At 34.2% G+C, this 17,523-nt stretch overlaps 1 pseudogene; it reads left to right on the top strand.

Annotated features, from left to right (window-relative positions):
- The first annotated feature begins 161 nt into the window (after window positions 1-161).
- LOC103840874 lies at window positions 162-5,377 on the top strand (annotated as a pseudogene).
- The last annotated feature ends 12,146 nt before the right edge of the window (window positions 5,378-17,523 follow it).

Here is a 17,523-nt window from a genome sequence, read left to right as displayed (position 1 = left end):
ACTAAAACTATTAATCACACAATGAAAATTTTGTTATTTGTGATTTAAAGTTTTTGTGCTAAAAATATACAATTAAAAAAAACATATGAGTAGAAAGCTTCATTTAATATATATATATATATATATATATATATATATATATATATATATATATATATATATATATGTTAATATCATTAAAATTTAATTATATATCATATAAAATAGAAAAAGAGATTGTTAATTTGGATTAATGAAATTTATTTATGTGATCACATCAATTTAATTATATATGTAATAGTTACAGACTTTTTAATTATTTAATATATATTTATTATTTTATAAATATGTAAAAGAACATATAACACATAAAAATAGTATATATAATGTTCGTTCCGCGCAAAGCGTGGATCTTAGCCTAGTTAGTTTTTATAACCTTAGTAGAAAGGCATAGACTTATAAATCTTACTATCAACTAAATTAAATGGTGGTCAATATATTCTAACAAAACTTATATAGGTTGTTAAGTGAATTTCTTGTGAAGAAAAACAGTTAGACATATGATTAACCTAGTTTGAAAGAAATAAAGAGAAGTCTAACTGCAAGGTGGAAATATACTAAACGAAGACATGCATGGTATGGCGTTAACTATACTGCGATCGTCATGGTTTTGCTTATTACTTCTTTTTGTTTTGGAAGTTTTTTCTTCTATCGCACCTATTGGTAGCATTTTTCTTTATTGTTGACCTAAGTCTTTTGGCTTCGAACGTTTGAATAAGAATTCAACATTGACAACAAAAAAGAAGAAGACATGCATGAATGAGAATGAGTTTGATTAAGGAAGATAACTATTTAACGTAGATACGAAATTTGCTGTTATGTCCCAACTATTTGTCACTAACGAGACATGTATCGTTTTTGCAACCATAGATGGATCATGATTCATGGATGATATGACGTTTAATCATTTGGATTTTTTTTATGCATATGTTAACGTTCTTTTTTTTTGGCATTAAGCTTTAAACTGTTGATCTGCCTGTCCTGTTCGTGCGAGGCATCTTTTTTTTTGAAACGGTACCTTAACTTTTTTATTTTTTTGAGAAAGGGCTTAACGGTACCTTTACTTACCAATATTTTTCATAACCTACTTCCAAATTATTCAAGCACTTTAGTCAAAAAAAAAAAGTATATTCAAACATTATACTGATTTTAGGCATCATAGTTGCTCACATTCAAAGTTTTCAAACATAAATCATTGTTATGATACAGTTTTTTTTCACAAGTACTATTTAATTGCAACAAAAATATGTGAATAGCTATGAGACCATCGTATTTTAATTTATTTTCTCAATGACGTATATAAATTAACCATAAACTTTTTAACCTATTATTTTGTCATTTTATAGGTTATTTTGTCATTTATAGGTTATTTTGTACTCCATATGTTAAACAATCCGAGTTCCAAAAACTTATCTGAGGCGTACCAAAAAAAAATACTTTTAGGAATTGCCTACACTTTGTTTTAACCTCAACAACTGGGGCATCAACAAGCCCGTCGACGGAAAAATATTTAAAATTTAACATGTGAAAAACTGGAAAGAATAGAATGTAGCTTGATGGCCCTGCTTCACCTGAGTTTAATTTTGGTACCGACTCCAAAACTAGATCGCACTATAGGCAAAAGTCTAAATTCATAGGTACTCCAAACCCAATGAAATTCCTAAAAGCCAGGTTTCCTCGGTTCATACCCATTTTGTCTCTCGTTGAGTTTTGACTCTTTTGGTTTTTACTTCCCAAGCGTGTGCACTTGGTACTAGAGATATTTCTTTGATTTTTTCATTGTATATAAGAAAATGTCTTCACCAGTTATTCACAGTACATAAAAAATATAATAAAAATATTAGTCAAAACTTCTAAGTCTTCAAGCCCAAGCATCCATACCTCTTTCTTTTTTTTTGGTAAAATCCATACCTCTTTCATACCTCTTTCTTCGTGAACATTATTAACCATCTCTTCACCACAGTTAACTAATCATGTCTCTCACCTTCGAACTTTTACCTTTGACCAAACGTAACTCGTTAATCTTCCTTGTATACTGAACTACGATCCGCCCGCGGGCGGGATATACTTTACTTGTGATCTAAATTATTATTTATTGTATGATTTTGTGGTTTGTATTTTTGATATATATGAAAATGATTTTTATCTTTTTGGATATTTTAGGTGAGAATGAATTATATGTGATAAGATGTATTTTATTTATTTACAATAGTTGTTTCTATATTAAAGAGTTGTGGCATTAATATGCTGTAAACGCCTCAAATAGTTTTCATGCTGTTTTCTTTTACAAAAATTTGATCCCATATTTGGTGCGTTATTTTTTGTTTGTAATATTTGGACTTGGAAAGATTGGATTGTGGGTAATTTTTTGTGTATGTTATAAGAGTAATTACTGTATATCTTGTAATCATAGTCTTTCGACATGATATTGAAGTGGAAGTTGTGATTATTTGAAGTTGCATTTCTTATTAAAAGTAGAATGCTATATTGAATGGGAAGAAGGTAGTAAAACAAAGCTAATCAAAATAAGAAAACATTAAAACTTGAAAGTGTGAAAACTGAGTAGTGGCCGATGAGTGTATGCACTTGTTAGTCACTGTAAAACCAAATTTAAGAATTCTCTATTTGTTTATAGTAATAACAATCACTATTGATTTTCCCGATTATTGAGATGGTATTTTTTTGGTGGCATTATAAAGATAATATTAGTTCCATAACACTTCTTTTTCAATATAGAGACGGCATGTAAGGAACATTTGATATATTTATAGCATTTTTTCAACTCCAGACACGTCGGTTTGCCATTCATGGAGATCCATAAATTTCATGCATTCTTCATGTTTTCATGTGCAAGCATAGCAAAATTATGGCATATAGATAATTTCATACGAAGATGTTTAGTCCTTGTTTCGGTTTTGTTTCAAAGCCAAAATTGTTGTTTTTCCTAATATCAATTTTTTGTATAGATTACGTAAAGATTTAATTACTCAATCTCATACACTGACTTTTACGGTTAGTGTACCTAAATATTGGTGAAATTAAGCAAAAAAAAAGATTAGTATAGTTAAATGTAATATTTATTCTAGGAATTTTCATTTGTTTGGTTTATATGATAAGTTTGGTAATATTTAATTATTGATCCATGTATTGTTAAGATTAGTGGAGAATGATAATTTTTATGGGATTATTATGTGGGTTGAGACTTTTTTTTTGTTTTTTGTTGTTGAATGAGAATGAAAATGAAAATGTTTCTGTGCATCACAAAATAATATAAATTAACTTATATTATAAAATTTATTTAATTTCATTTCAATAAAATTTTAAACTAACATTAATCTCAATGTTTGATACTTATTTTATTATTTTAAATATAATTTTAAAAATAATATAAATAAACTTTCTTGCTAAAAATATATATATATTTTAAAAATAATAAAATAAGTATATTGTATGTCAACGTTCTGATTATATTTTTATTAGGTTAGCAGGTGTCATTTGTTGAGAAGAAAGTATATATCTTATGACAAATGTGCAATGATGTCGGAGTGTTATTTGATCTTGTTTTAATAATTTGTAATTGTATTGCTTATTTAACGTGATGTAATTTATTTTGAAAGAGTCTTTCCTCTAAGCTTCCATTTTCCATGAACTCATACACCAAATAACCATATGCATGACACGTACGAAGGAGACAAACCTTGTGAGGATGTCTTGAGCAGCATCAGGTTTTAAGACTTTAATGGGAACAGAGGTGTGATCAAGTGTGCCTTAGTGACTTCTTCAATCTTTTTATATACTATCTTTTGTACCGAACATCATTATGTACGAAAGCATGCACGGTCTTTCTCGTGCGATTCTCTTCTTTCTTTCATTTATGCTTGCTTCCTTCCAGTTCCACCATCATCTGTGCTTTCTCACTTGCTTCCGTTATAGCTCTGCACTTGGCCTTTTCCATCTTTGGAACAGACAGGAGTGCCTTTTCAGCACTCCAAGCTTCCTCAAATCTGCGAGCTACTTCCATTCTCCACAGATTATATGCTAATTTTTCAAGAGAAACATGGGTGACATTAAGATTTAGATGGCGCAAGCTGAGCTTCCTCACCATCAACTATTTTGTTGGAAATTATTTGACTCAACTTACCTTTGTGCTCAGTGTTCCTTTTGTACATTTTTGTGCTCTCTTGTTAGAAAATCTGTTTTCTCAAAATCGACTCTTTTGAAGTTTCTGTTGGAACAATTTGTATAGGGTGTTAAAAGTTCAGGCAGTTGCGAACTACACTCTACAAAGTCTGTAGAAATATCTAATGTACTTCAGTGATTACCAACTGATATTTCTTTTGTTTTTGACATTTGTCTTTCGTTCTTGTCCATTGACATACGATGCCAAAAAGGCAAGGACAGTGATGAAACCAAACAAACTCTTTTCCATCAACAAACACAACTTGGGTTTCAGCAAGTTTTGGACATTAACAAACCATAGAATCTGACAGTCCAAGAAAATTAATGAAAGAGAGAAAAAAAAAATGAAAAGAGATAGAAAGGTAGTGCTTATCACTTCTTCTTGCCACCTTAGCCTTGATTTTAAAGAAGTTCAGCGGTTGAATTTGTGGCATGAGGTTTTTGATACTTCACTTTCCGAGATTCCTGCTTCTTCCTCACTTTCTTTGGATGTCGTGGTCACTGAAGTCCCCAAGCTAGGTAAGGAGGCAGGAGTGAAGATTATTAAGGAGTGGGGTCAGCCTAAGTCCAAGATCAAACAGGTCGTCATCTGCACCACCTCAGGAGTTGACATGCCTGGTGCTGACCACCAGCTCACCAAGCTCCTTGGTCTTCGTCCTTCCGTCAAGCGTCTCATGATGTACCAGCAAGGTTGCTTCGCCGGCGGCACTGTCCTCCGTCTCGCCAAGGACCTCGCTGAGAACAACCGTGGCGCACGTGTCTCTTGGTCTTCTCCGAGATCACAGCCGTCACCTTCCGCGGCCCTTCTGACACTCAGCTTGACTCACTCGTGGGATAGGCACTCTTCCGTGACGGCGCAGCCACACTCATTGTCGGTTCAGACGCTGACATCTCCGCTGGAACCCATCTTCGAGATGGTGTCTGCCGTGCAAACCATGCGCAAATCATACTCCCAGACTCTGACGGTGCCATAGATGGACACTTGAGTGAAGTGGGACTCACCTTCCATCTCTTCAAGGACGTTCCTGGACTCATCTCCAAGAACATTGAAAAGAGCCTAGACGAAGCGTTTAAACCCTTAGGGATAGCTGTGATAATAAACTCATTGAGATCAGCCATGGGCAAAGGTTCAATCTTTGCATAGCCTCTAAAAAGTGAAGCTGCTGATGTATTCTCAGTGTTTTTGGAGACCAGCCTACATAGATGAAAAATATCCAGGCAGATTGAGTACAGGATGAGTAATATAACATACTCATATGTAATTAATCATTTAATAATCACCAAGATACTTACTTGTAAAAGTAACTTCCCCTGCATAAGTCTTCTTGTCGAAACAGCTATGTGTCCCTGATGTGGCATTGACAAACAGACGTGAAGAAGAATCCATAATCAACTAACATGTTCTAAATTTATTATTCAAAAGAGGTTCAACGAAGATATGAATACAAAAGTCTGACAATCATGGGGGAAGAAGAAATCTTAATCAACCGACGGGTTCTAAATTTCGCATTCAAAAGTGATTCAGTGAATATAAAATACAAAAGTCTGATAATCATGAGGTGAAGAAGAAATCATAATCAACAGACGGGTTCTAAATTTCCCATTCAGAAGTGATTCAATGAATATATGAATGCAAAGGTCTGATAATCATGAGTTTTAACGCCAGAAATAGTTTAATCCTACAATTATCATGAGTTTAAAGAACATAATAACCTTAGAATCATGAGGAGAAGCATCGCAAGGCCTTCATCTCACCACCAAGTTTGACGTTCTTTGCTTCCAAGAATCTGAACATAGTCTGAACCCAACCGTCTCCCTCCATTTGTGTTCAGAAAATTTCAACTTTTAAGCATGCCCATCCCGAGAAATTCCCTGAAATCAAATAGAATGGAGTCGCTGTGATTCATCAAATCCAATCAACTCGAAATTTCAAAGAGACAACTATTGTATACAATATACATGTACATCTCTGAGACTCTGAGTCGACTTTTACAAACATTTCTCACATTCCTTGCACACTTTATTATCTGCTTATATGGTTTAAAATAAAAAAAAATGAATTAAAGTCATGGTTAAAGGCAAATCATTCATACGAAAAAATATTACCTTAACACTCGGAAAATAATTTTACTGCTCTATTTTGAGGGATTGAGAAGATGGTTTTGAGAGGAGGAAGGCTAACCTTTTTACTCGCAGATAAACCGTGTTGCAAGAAGACAAACTCGCATTGAAGGCTAGATCGTGGTTGATGGATTTGAAAAGGAGTCTAACAACTATGAATCTGAAAGTGGGAGCGTTTCGTATTTTCTAATAAGAAGATCAAAAGGCACATCGAAACCCTACATAGAGATTCTTGAAGTCGACTTCATCGTATCAAGCTCTCAAACGGTGAAGATCAAAAGTGGGATGAACCCTATGACGCGACGCGTATTGAGAGGCGTAGAAGTGATTCTATCGTGCTTGATCCCTTGAACATTACCTATGGCCAAAACACTAATCAAAGCCCACATAACCCACATTAATGAAGTGATGCGTTTTGGGCGGATTCGACACGTGTTGGCCTGAGAGAGCTCGACTTATCTAGTTGGCAGACGACGTGGACAACCTAGAAGTGAAGCAAACTGTGTTTTATAATAATAGATAGATAGATGTTTTGAACTATATTTGTCTATTTTAGCACTACTTCACATGTTAATAATTAGTTTTCAGGTTATAGAGAAGATAAAACGTGAAAAAAACTGATAATGATATCATTATAGTTTTTCTTTAAAAACTGAGATAAAGGTACAAAAACTGCTAAATACTCCCTCCTTTTTTTTTATATAAGTCGTTTTAGAGAAACTTTTATGTTTCAAATTATATGACGTTTTCGGTTTTCTATGTAAAATTTATTAACACTTAATGTTATATGACCAATGATAATATATCTTCTATTTTATTATTGGTTGATTTGTGGTTAGTTAAATAATTAATGATATTTTTGTTTAAAAAATATAAAAAATTAATGATTTCTTAATCTATGTGCACAATTCTAAAACGATTTATATTAAAAAATGGAGGGAGTAATTAATACATTGAATATGTTCTAGTCTTCTATTTATTTATTTTGTTTTCGTTTTTCAAAATTATATTTAGTATTTACATTTATTCCGCTTAATTTAGCTCATCAATATTTTCTTTGATGAATCTGAGTTTTGTATGTCAGAATACTTTATTTTTTTGAAAATGGTCAATTTACTTCAAAATTAAAAACTGATTTAATAACATAGATTTAATCGTATCATTCATTCAGTATAAATTTAATCAATGGTTTAACTTCCTTTGTCTCGGTTATTTTTATATTAGATTTTTGCCGTATATCATATCCAGAGTACGTCTTAAAATTTAAAGAGTTATAAGCAATTTAATAAATTTAATAACAGAAAATGTAATACTTTTTAGAGATTTATGTTTATATAAGTTATCTTTTAAATTTTGGAATTCATACACTAATGTTTCACTTGCTTACGCTTATGACATAACCGACTGATCATATTGGCTCGATTTAATTATACCATCACTCCAACAGTGTTGAATGACTTCTAGTTCCGGCTTAGATCAAGGTTTCATTTCAATATACTTAATTAAGTGAAAAAGTTGTTATATGTGTTTCATTTATGCATTTGTATACATTCCTTGATTAAGAAAACCAAAAACTAGTTGTTTGGATGCGTCCACCTTCTTTTTTAGACTTTTGGGCCGAGAAATGAGTTCACGCAAAAACAAAGAAAAACTGGGATCTCAAGACCTTTATTGGGCGTTATCTAGGTGAAGCAGCAACATGGGCCCAGTCAATAAACCTTAGCCGATTGTCAATGTCGTGGTTTTTTTTTTTTTTTTTTTTTTTTTGTAGTTTCGCGAATCTGCTTAGTTTGGAGTTGAACTTTTAAACTGTTACAGGAGCTAACCTAGGAGGAAGAAAGGAGTCACTAGTTACCACTAGGAAAACATATTGGCTTCATCTAATATTAAAAGCTTTGATCAACTATTCGTTCGTACAAAGGTATTTTTGTATATGGACTAAAAACCAAACATAATATAGTAATATGTTTTGTTAACAACACAGGTGTATAAACTTTTGGTTGATATACATCCGGATCAGATTAGGATTGTGCATTATTGAATCTAGATTTACATATTTAATTCTCAAACTTAGCTAAAAAGTCACTGGCTTCTACCCCACACCATTATGATACATTCAATAAAGTAAAAACACAATCATATATGTTGTAGTTGAATGGGATTCGATCGTCTCCCCAAACATCTGAGACTCTGAGTGGGTTTGCATCTTTCCTAAATCGCTCATAATAATACTAACAAGCAGTCCTATATTAAATAGATGAACTTATGTTTCTTGAAAGGGACTGAAGGGAGTGAGGTATGGGTGACCTAAACCGACTATTTTTGTTTTCCTAATCAATATTTTTATTAATTTAAAAATCCAGAGGTTTTGGTCTCATGAAAATTTGGGAGCATTCAACCGCCAATCTACAATAACTTGTCGATCGTGTACTAGAAAGAAGATAGAGTGGGTCTTACTCTAACCCAACTTGAAGACTATTTTTCACTAGAAATCAAACATCTATATTATTAAAAAAAGTACAACTAAAAAATGCATCTTAGTTTTACAACTTATTTACATTATAATTTCACTGAGTAATTATTAAACATATATTTAAAATTGTCTTTTCCTAATTAATAAATCATTTTCTAAATTAAGCTTAAACTAAAACAACTACTTAATTTTATTTTAATGTCACTAAAAATTACATAATTCTAACATTTAACATTTATTATATTTTTTATCAAATTAAACAACCATAAAAACTACCTTGAGGTAACGGGTTCAAATCATGTCTCCGCAACATTTTTCCAACAAATATGTTTGATTCTATCAACTAAACGAGTGGAACCAACTCAATGTGAATATGAAGCGTACGGATACATCTTTTTATTAAATAAATGATGATCCAATGGTTCTCACTCAGTGAACTTTGTACTTTGAAGGTTTCATTGAATTATCGTGGCTCTTATATGAATCTGAGGTTTCAATTAGTAAGTATGATCTTAATAAGAAAATTCATATTACTAAAGAAGACACCTAAATTTAAAAAGAACCATTTATATAAGATATAATTAAATTATAAATATATTATTTTACGTATATTTTCCTATAAATAATAACCGAATGTAAATGGATACATGTTGAAGAGTATAAAATATATAGCACAAGATTTTAAATATTATATAAAACAATTATCCGATACATTATCATAAAAAAAATATCCATAAAAAATAAAAAAGCATTTGTGTGAATGCACGGGTCATGTTCTAAAAATATGTGTAAAACAATTGTTTACAAGAAAAAATAAAATTAATCAATATAAACATAAATTATTTTGCTTACAGATGTCATGTTAAACAATTATTTAATAGGGGTAAATTATATAAATATATATTATTACTTATACAAATATATATGTATTTATAAAAATAAAATAAACACCAGCGCATGTCAAAATCTAGTAATTGATTAAGGTTGTTGATAAAGTAATGTTGAATTCTGAGAATGTCTATTAACTTATATTTCTTCAGTTTGTTAAATTCTTGAAGAATACCCGAAGAGTAAGGATTCAAAAGTTTATGCAAACCTCTTAATAATTTTCTAAATCAAATCAACAATGACTCACCATTCAAAGGTTTGTTATATATACTAAAATGAAAAGTCATAACTCCTACAAGATTAGAATATAACCTTGTATCCAAGAGTTTTTATCCTAAACTCTTTAGTAACAAGAAACTTAAAATTTATCTAAACAAAAGACTTTAATAATAGAAATGGAAACTAGAAAACCAAAGGTCAAAAGGATAACTAACAATGTATGCTACATCATAAGAACTTACCAATAGCTCAGAACACCAAATCGTTAAAAAGTTTGGAAAGTTGTAAAAAGGTCAGACACATTAGATGTTGAATGGAGTCCCGCAAATCTAAAATGTTAATAGAAAGCTTATTTGGATTATATATGTTCTTTTATTTTAAGTGGTATTTTGTAATGACTGTCCGCCTGTTGGCCCCATTATCCCATATGAACAACATATATATTACGTGATACACCATCTATGTATACACATAACTACATAAATATGCAAAATGGTGTCGTAAGTGCATTTTCCTCGAGAGTATATGTGATGCATCTGTCCACAAGGACCACAACCACATGTTGACTTGATATGTCAATTCTTCCACGTTTGAAAATAATCTGATAAGAACACATGCAAACCTTTATTGAACAAGAACACTGATTACAATCTCCAGAACCTAGGGTTTACTGAGAATCCCTATCTCTCTCAGACACATCCACCACAAGATGCATAAAGATTCTGTTACAATCGATGTCACGTATTAACGAGCACGCCGTGTGGATCTGTGGATGCGCCTTATGCTACTACTATCAAAAGAACCATCAGCAAAAATTACGTGGGAGCCGTCGGATCCAAATACTAATCATCATGGGCTGTACGATCACAACGCGGCTTTGCAGACATAACATGCTTTTTTAATAATTCACAGATGATGGGTCCTATGTTCAGAGGTATGTTCTTCCCTACTCAGTTGTAATTAAAACTTACCTTCATAATTTCATACAACAATTATGATGACTTATTTATTGAAAGTCACTCACTACTTGGAGCGTCACAAGTAATCTCTCTCAATTTGGTCGACAAAAATAAAAATATTTCTCAATTATGCATTTAACTGTAAAAAAAATCATTCATTGAGATTAACGTGCACAATGCCCCAGCAAAAGTTCCAGCGCCTGATCTTAGAGGAAAGCAGAAAAGTAAAAAGCAATGGGTACGTACTGATTCTATCAAGCGTCCTCTTATCATTGAAGAAGCCCCCTCGAAGCAGTCCGGCCCTTCAAAGGAACTCGCTGCCCCTACTCATGATCTCGAGGAAGGAGAAATATTTGTTGACTTTCGCAACCTAGAACTATCTACCGCTTCTCCAGAGTCCTCTACTTCTTCAGATGAAGACGATCCAGGCTCAGAGGGGTTCTCTAATGAGGAAGATGATCCTGATGATCTAGCTGATCAGTTCATCAAAGTGATCTCGCGGAGATCACAGAAGAAAGCAAGAGCTATCGCTAGGGCCAGAGGCCCTTTAATCCTCTGATTTTTTTTCCCTATTTATGGATATTTTTTGTTGGAACATTAGGGGTTTCAATGATAAAGTAAAGCGCAGCGGATTTAGGAAATGGTTTCGTTCTAATAAGCCAATTTTCGGAGGTCTGTTGGAGACTCATGTCAGTAGCGCAAATGCTGGCTCGATCATTAACAGAGTTTTTCCTGGCTGGCATTATGAATGTAATTACGAATTCTCGGATTTAGGTAAAGTTTGGCTTCTGTGGCATCCGTCAGTTTCTGTATCGGTGCTCCAGAAATCTCTTCAGTGCATCACCTGCTCGGTAAGGTTGCCTTTTATCTCTACTGAACTTGCTGTTACTCTGGTCTACGGCTCAAACCACAAGAAGGAGAGACGGGAGTTATGGTCTGAAATCTCCTTCCTCTCCTCCTCCTCCCCTATCAGCCATCTACCTTGGACTGTCTTGGGCGACTTTAATCAGATCCTAGCAGCTTCTGAACATTCTTCTCCTGATGCCCCTTCTTCTTCCCGAGGAATGAGAGATTTTTATAATTGCACTCTTTCTGCTAATCTTTCAGATCTCCCGTACTGTGGAAACTCGTTCACTTGGTCTAACAATCAAGGTGCTTCGGTGATCTCAAAGAAGCTAGACAGGATTCTCGTAAACGACATATGGCTGCGGCGGTTCCCGAACTCACTTGGTGTCTTTGGTGACCCGGGAATCTCTGACCATAGCCCGTGTTGTGTTTACCTTGATACCTCCTTGCCTAAGAAGAAGCTACCCTTCAAGTTCTTCACCCTCTTGAATGATAATCCAGAGTTTGAAATCCTAATATCTGAATGCTGGAATTCTCTTGAGTTTGAAGGGACTATGATGTTCAAAGTTTCTAGGAAGCTTAAGGAGCTAAAGAGTATTATTAGGTCCTTTAGTAGAGATAACTATTCAGGGATTGAAAAGAGAGTCCTAGAAGCTTTCGATCAACTCACTCAGTGTCAGCGAATTCTCCTATCTTCTCCTACTCCTCAGGCGGGCATGGATGAGAGACTTGCTTTTGGAAAATGGTCAGAGCTTGCTAAGGCTGAGGAGTCATTTTTCTTCCAGCGATCTCGTGTCAACTGGATCGATAAAGGCGACTCCAATACTACATTTTACCATCGGACAGTACGGACTAGATCTTCTCAAAATCAGATTATCTTTCTCAAAGATGAACATGGTAATGTCTTAAGCGAAAAAGATGATATCATGAGGCATGTTGTCTCTTACTATGAAAGCTTGCTCGGAGGCACACCGTCGATGACACCTTCTACCTCAGCTGACCTTTCTAGCCTGCTCCAGTATCGATGCTCGGAAGATGTAGTGGCTGCTCTTCAAGCGCCCATCACAGCAACTGATATTCAGGCGACTTTCTTCTCGCTTCCGAAGAATAAAGCGCCTGGACCTGATGGTTATCCTGCGGAGTTCTTCACTGCTCATTGGAAAACAGTTGGTAATGATATGATAAATGCGGTTCAGGAGTTCTTCACTTCTGGTAGACTTCTACAGCAATGGAACGCCACCATATTAACCCTCATCCCGAAGAAGCAGAATGCAGTTTTAATCTCTGAGTTTAGACCCATCTCTTGCTGCAATACAACTTACAAGGTTATCTCCAGGCTGCTCTCCAACAGGCTAAAGAAAGTGCTGCCTTCTGTAATCTCAAACACTCAGTCAGCTTTTATCCCCGGAAGGCAACTAGTGGAGAATGTCCTCATGGCTACAGAGCTGGTCAATGGGTACAATTGGAAAAACATCTCAAAGCGATCTTTACTCAAAGTCGACCTGAAGAAAGCGTTTGATTCTCTCAATTGGAGCTTCATTCTACTCATCCTACGAGTCTTGGGGTTTCCTGAATCTTTTGTAGGTTTGATCGCTGAATGTATTACAACCACTCGCTTTTCGGTCTCAGTTAATGGTGAGCTCGGAGGATATTTTAAGGGAGCACAAGGATTAAGGCAGGGAGACCCTCTGTCCCCCTACTTATTTGTCCTTGCCATGGAAGTCTTTGCTCAAATGCTGAACAGAAAGTATGCAGAGGGAAGTATCGGGTATCACCCAACAGCGTCGAACCCCTCAGTAACTCATCTGGCATTTGCAGACGATATTATGGTATTTTTCGACGGTCAATACGGGTCTCTCCAGCAAATAACTCTCACCTTAGAAAGCTTCTCCACATGGTCTGGCCTGTCAATGAATCGAAACAAGACGGAGCTATATGTCGCAGGAATGAGCCAGATAGAATCATCGGAACTAACAAGCCTTGGCTTCTCCCTTGGCTCTCTCCCTGTTCGCTACTTAGGCTTACCTCTTATGCACCGCAAATTGCGTATCTGCGACTATAGGCCACTCCTGGATCAACTAAAAAGGCGATTTTCATCTTGGTCCACAAGGGCTCTCTCTTTTGCAGGACGTAAGCTATTACTTTCCTCTGTGACCTTTGGTACTCTTAACTTCTGGTTCTCATCTTTTGTGCTGCCAAAAGGGTGTATCAGGGAAATTGAGTCCCTGTGCTAAAGATTTCTTTGGAATGGTAATATTACAAACAGAGCAGCTGCAAAGGTTTCATGGGAAACAGTTTGCCTCCCTCGTTCTGAAGGTGGTCTAGGCCTCCGAGACCTTCATACTTGGAACAAGACTCTTGCGCTCAAATTAGTCTGGTTACTTCATGCTGAAACTGAATCCCTTTGGGCCGTATGGACTAAGACGCACAGACTAAAGGGCGCCAGCCTATGGAGTATGGACGCAAAGAAGCAGTCCTCTTGGGTTTGGTCTTCCATCCTGAAGCTTAGACCTATGGCTGAGCAATTTCTTCGCTGTCAGATCGGTAATGGCGCCTCAGCAAGCTTTTGGTTTGACTACTGGTTGCCTATAGGCCCCCTCATTAAGTACTTTGGTGATGCTGGACCAAGACACATAGGAGTTCCTCTCAACGCCAAAGTAAGTGAATGTTGTACCCTCAATGGTTGGTCTCTGAGGCCAGCGATATCTCACAAAGCTGAACACCTCCAGATCCTCCTCTGTTCAGTTCCTCTGCCCTCTTCATCCACTACCCCTGATGTCTACAACTGGTCTGTAAATGGCCAGTCCCTGGACTCTTTTTCAACTAGTAAAACCTGGGACTGTGTGAGATGTCGGGGCACTACAGTAGATTGGGAATCTACTATCTGGTTCAGCGGACACATTCCTAAACATGCCTTCAATATGTGGGTGGCGAACCTTGATAGATTACCAACTCGATGTCGATTAGCTGCTTGGGATATAACCATTGTCAAGACTTGTTTGCTTTGTAATCTCTATGATGAAAACAGGGACCACCTCTTTCTTCGGTGCCCCTTCAGCGAGCAGTTATGGAACATCATCATTAGGCGCCTCGGATATAGACCGTTCTACTTCCATACCTGGTCCGCTCTTATTGCTTGGCTTGACACTAGAGACACAACAAGCCCTCTCACACTTAGACGCCTTGCAGCTCAGGCAACCATATACAGTATTTGGATCGAGCGCAACAACCGTCTTCATCAACGCATCTCTTCTACACCGGCCAGACTCTGCAAGGATATTGACAGACTCATCAGAAATACAATCCTAGCAAGGAAGAATCGTAGCAACTTCGGTGGGCTAATGCAAGTATGGTTCAAACATACTGTCTAGTGTGGTGTGGATTTTCTATCTCATCATATAAGCCTTTTGTTGTTTTTTATCTTTTTTTGGCATCAATCGGCTTTACCGCTTAATTTTTTTGTAAATTTACAACTCTGTTTCATTTTAATGATAATTAACATACTTATCAAAAAAAAACTCTGGATGAAAAAAAGCTACTAGTGTGAACAAAGTACATAAAATAAAAATAAAAGCAAGTAAAGTAATAGTAAGCTCTTTTTCAAAAAAAGTACGAAAAACAATTATAATTAACTAAAGACAAAATCAACTTTTTCTTTTTCTCCTTTTTTCTGGTAATATGTTGTGGGCAGGGGCGAAGAGTATACCTGGAATGGGATCAGAGCTGGAAATAGAGGCAGAGGCTTTGAGATGGGCAATATACACCTTGGCGGGTTTCGAATATAAAAATGTTACATTTGAAACTGACTCTCAGATACTTTCGAAGATGCCGAGTGGAGAAGAGGAAATCTGGCCAAGAGTGAAATCCATCATCCAAGAGATTAGTATATCCCTAGCAGGTTTAAGCGAGGCTGAAGTGGTTTATTACTCTCGAACTGATAACAAAGTTGCAGATAGAATAGTAAAGAAAACTGCTACATTTACGTCAATTATCCTTAAATTGTATTATATTGTGCCTAGTTGGTTATTTTCTTGTATGGAGGCTGATAAGTCTTTTGTAGAGCAGTAAGTTGGCTAATGAAAAATAGTTGTTGAGTTAAAAAAAAAGTATTTTCTCAAATGTAATGGCTTTAATTATAAACTAGGTAATAACCCGCGCCTTGCACGGGATGTGATTATTAGTTTCGTTATTTTTAATAAATAGACACTAAATCTGTTTAATCTGGATATTAGTTCGGTTTTAAGTTTTTTTTTTATTTTTAATCTTCTAAAATATAACTATTATTTTAAATTTATACTCCCTCCTTTTCATACTAAGTGTCGTTTTGGGTCTATGCACACGGATTAAGGAAACAATTAATTTTGTATATTTCCTATATAAAAACACAATTACCACTATATCTAACCATATTTCAACCAATAGAAAAATAAATTACTCAATAAAACTAATAAATTTTGAACTGAAAATCGAAAATGACACTTATTTTGTAACGAAAAAATTTCTCTCCAACGACACTTATTCAGAAACGGAGGGAGTATTCATTTTAGTTTATTCGGTTAAAATGTTTGATTTTTTGGTTTTTTTTCCGGTAAAAATCAAAAATTAATATTATTTGTTTATTTTCATGTTATGAATTTTAGATAGTTGTCATGTCGAACCAATAGTTAATATTATAGTTTCAAACATATAATATTTAAAGAAAAAGAAAAGAAAATTATTATAGACAAATCATTTTACTACAATTTGGTCGGTAGTGAAAGAAGCAATAAGAAAAAATATTTCAACTTTAAAAAAAAATAGATATTTCAGTTGTTGTATGAGTATGTAAAAAGTATATAAAAATAGTTGACAAATATATATAAAGATATTGTTAATTAATATGAAATGACATTTTTGTTCAAAATAATACATGAAAGATAAAATTTAAATTAATTTGAAATAAAAAAGGCTTTGACATTAGTCATTTTTCATATAAAGAAAATAAAGTTGTATCCGTAAATAGGGGTGGGGCCAGATCGAATATATGAGTACTTGGAAGCATTCGTGTCGATTCGATCTTTAGCCACCTTGATATTTGGTGACTCGGATATCCGAAATGTTTTAGAATTTTAAAGAATATCCGATTTGATCCGTAAATAAAATAAAATTTTAAAATAATTGAAAATTTTAATAATAACATTTTATTACAAAAATAAAATATTATTTAACTTTCTAAATTTTAGTACCTAATATATTAAATTTAATTCATAACATATATATATATATATATATATAATTCTTTACATATATGTATATATATTCATATAGCAGATCAAATTAGATATATGTTCCTAAAATTATTGGTATTTATGATTTGCTTTTTGTTTGGACATTGTATTTTAGTATTTGATTTGTTTCGTAGAGTTGCGGATATCCAAATTATTTGGTTCAAATCAAAATGGATAATGAATAGAATCAAAATTTATGAATATTTTGCTCAACTTTATCCGTAAATAATAAAAGTAATATATATATAGTTTGGCTTTTGATTTGTTATCTATTTTTATTCGAACCGAAAAATCCAGAGTTTTATTGGAACCATGTATGTGAGTTTTATATTAAAAACGCAAAATACATTGTGTGAACACATTTATGAATATAGTGTGAACGCGTTAGCATATTTATTATCAAATCGTTGTGAGACTGCCACGTGTCTGTTATAGTGTGAATGCATTTATTACAATGTTTCTCTTTTAATATATAAGGGATTTCCGTCAATTTTAGGTTAAATAGAAAAAATATGAGACGTCGATTTGATCT

The sequence above is a fragment of the Brassica rapa genome, chromosome A09 (assembly GCF_000309985.2).
Source record: "Brassica rapa cultivar Chiifu-401-42 chromosome A09, CAAS_Brap_v3.01, whole genome shotgun sequence".
NCBI lineage: Eukaryota > Viridiplantae > Streptophyta > Magnoliopsida > Brassicales > Brassicaceae > Brassica > Brassica rapa.
The sequence above is the reverse complement of the archived record's forward strand: the minus strand, read 5'-3'. Positions and strand labels throughout refer to the sequence as shown.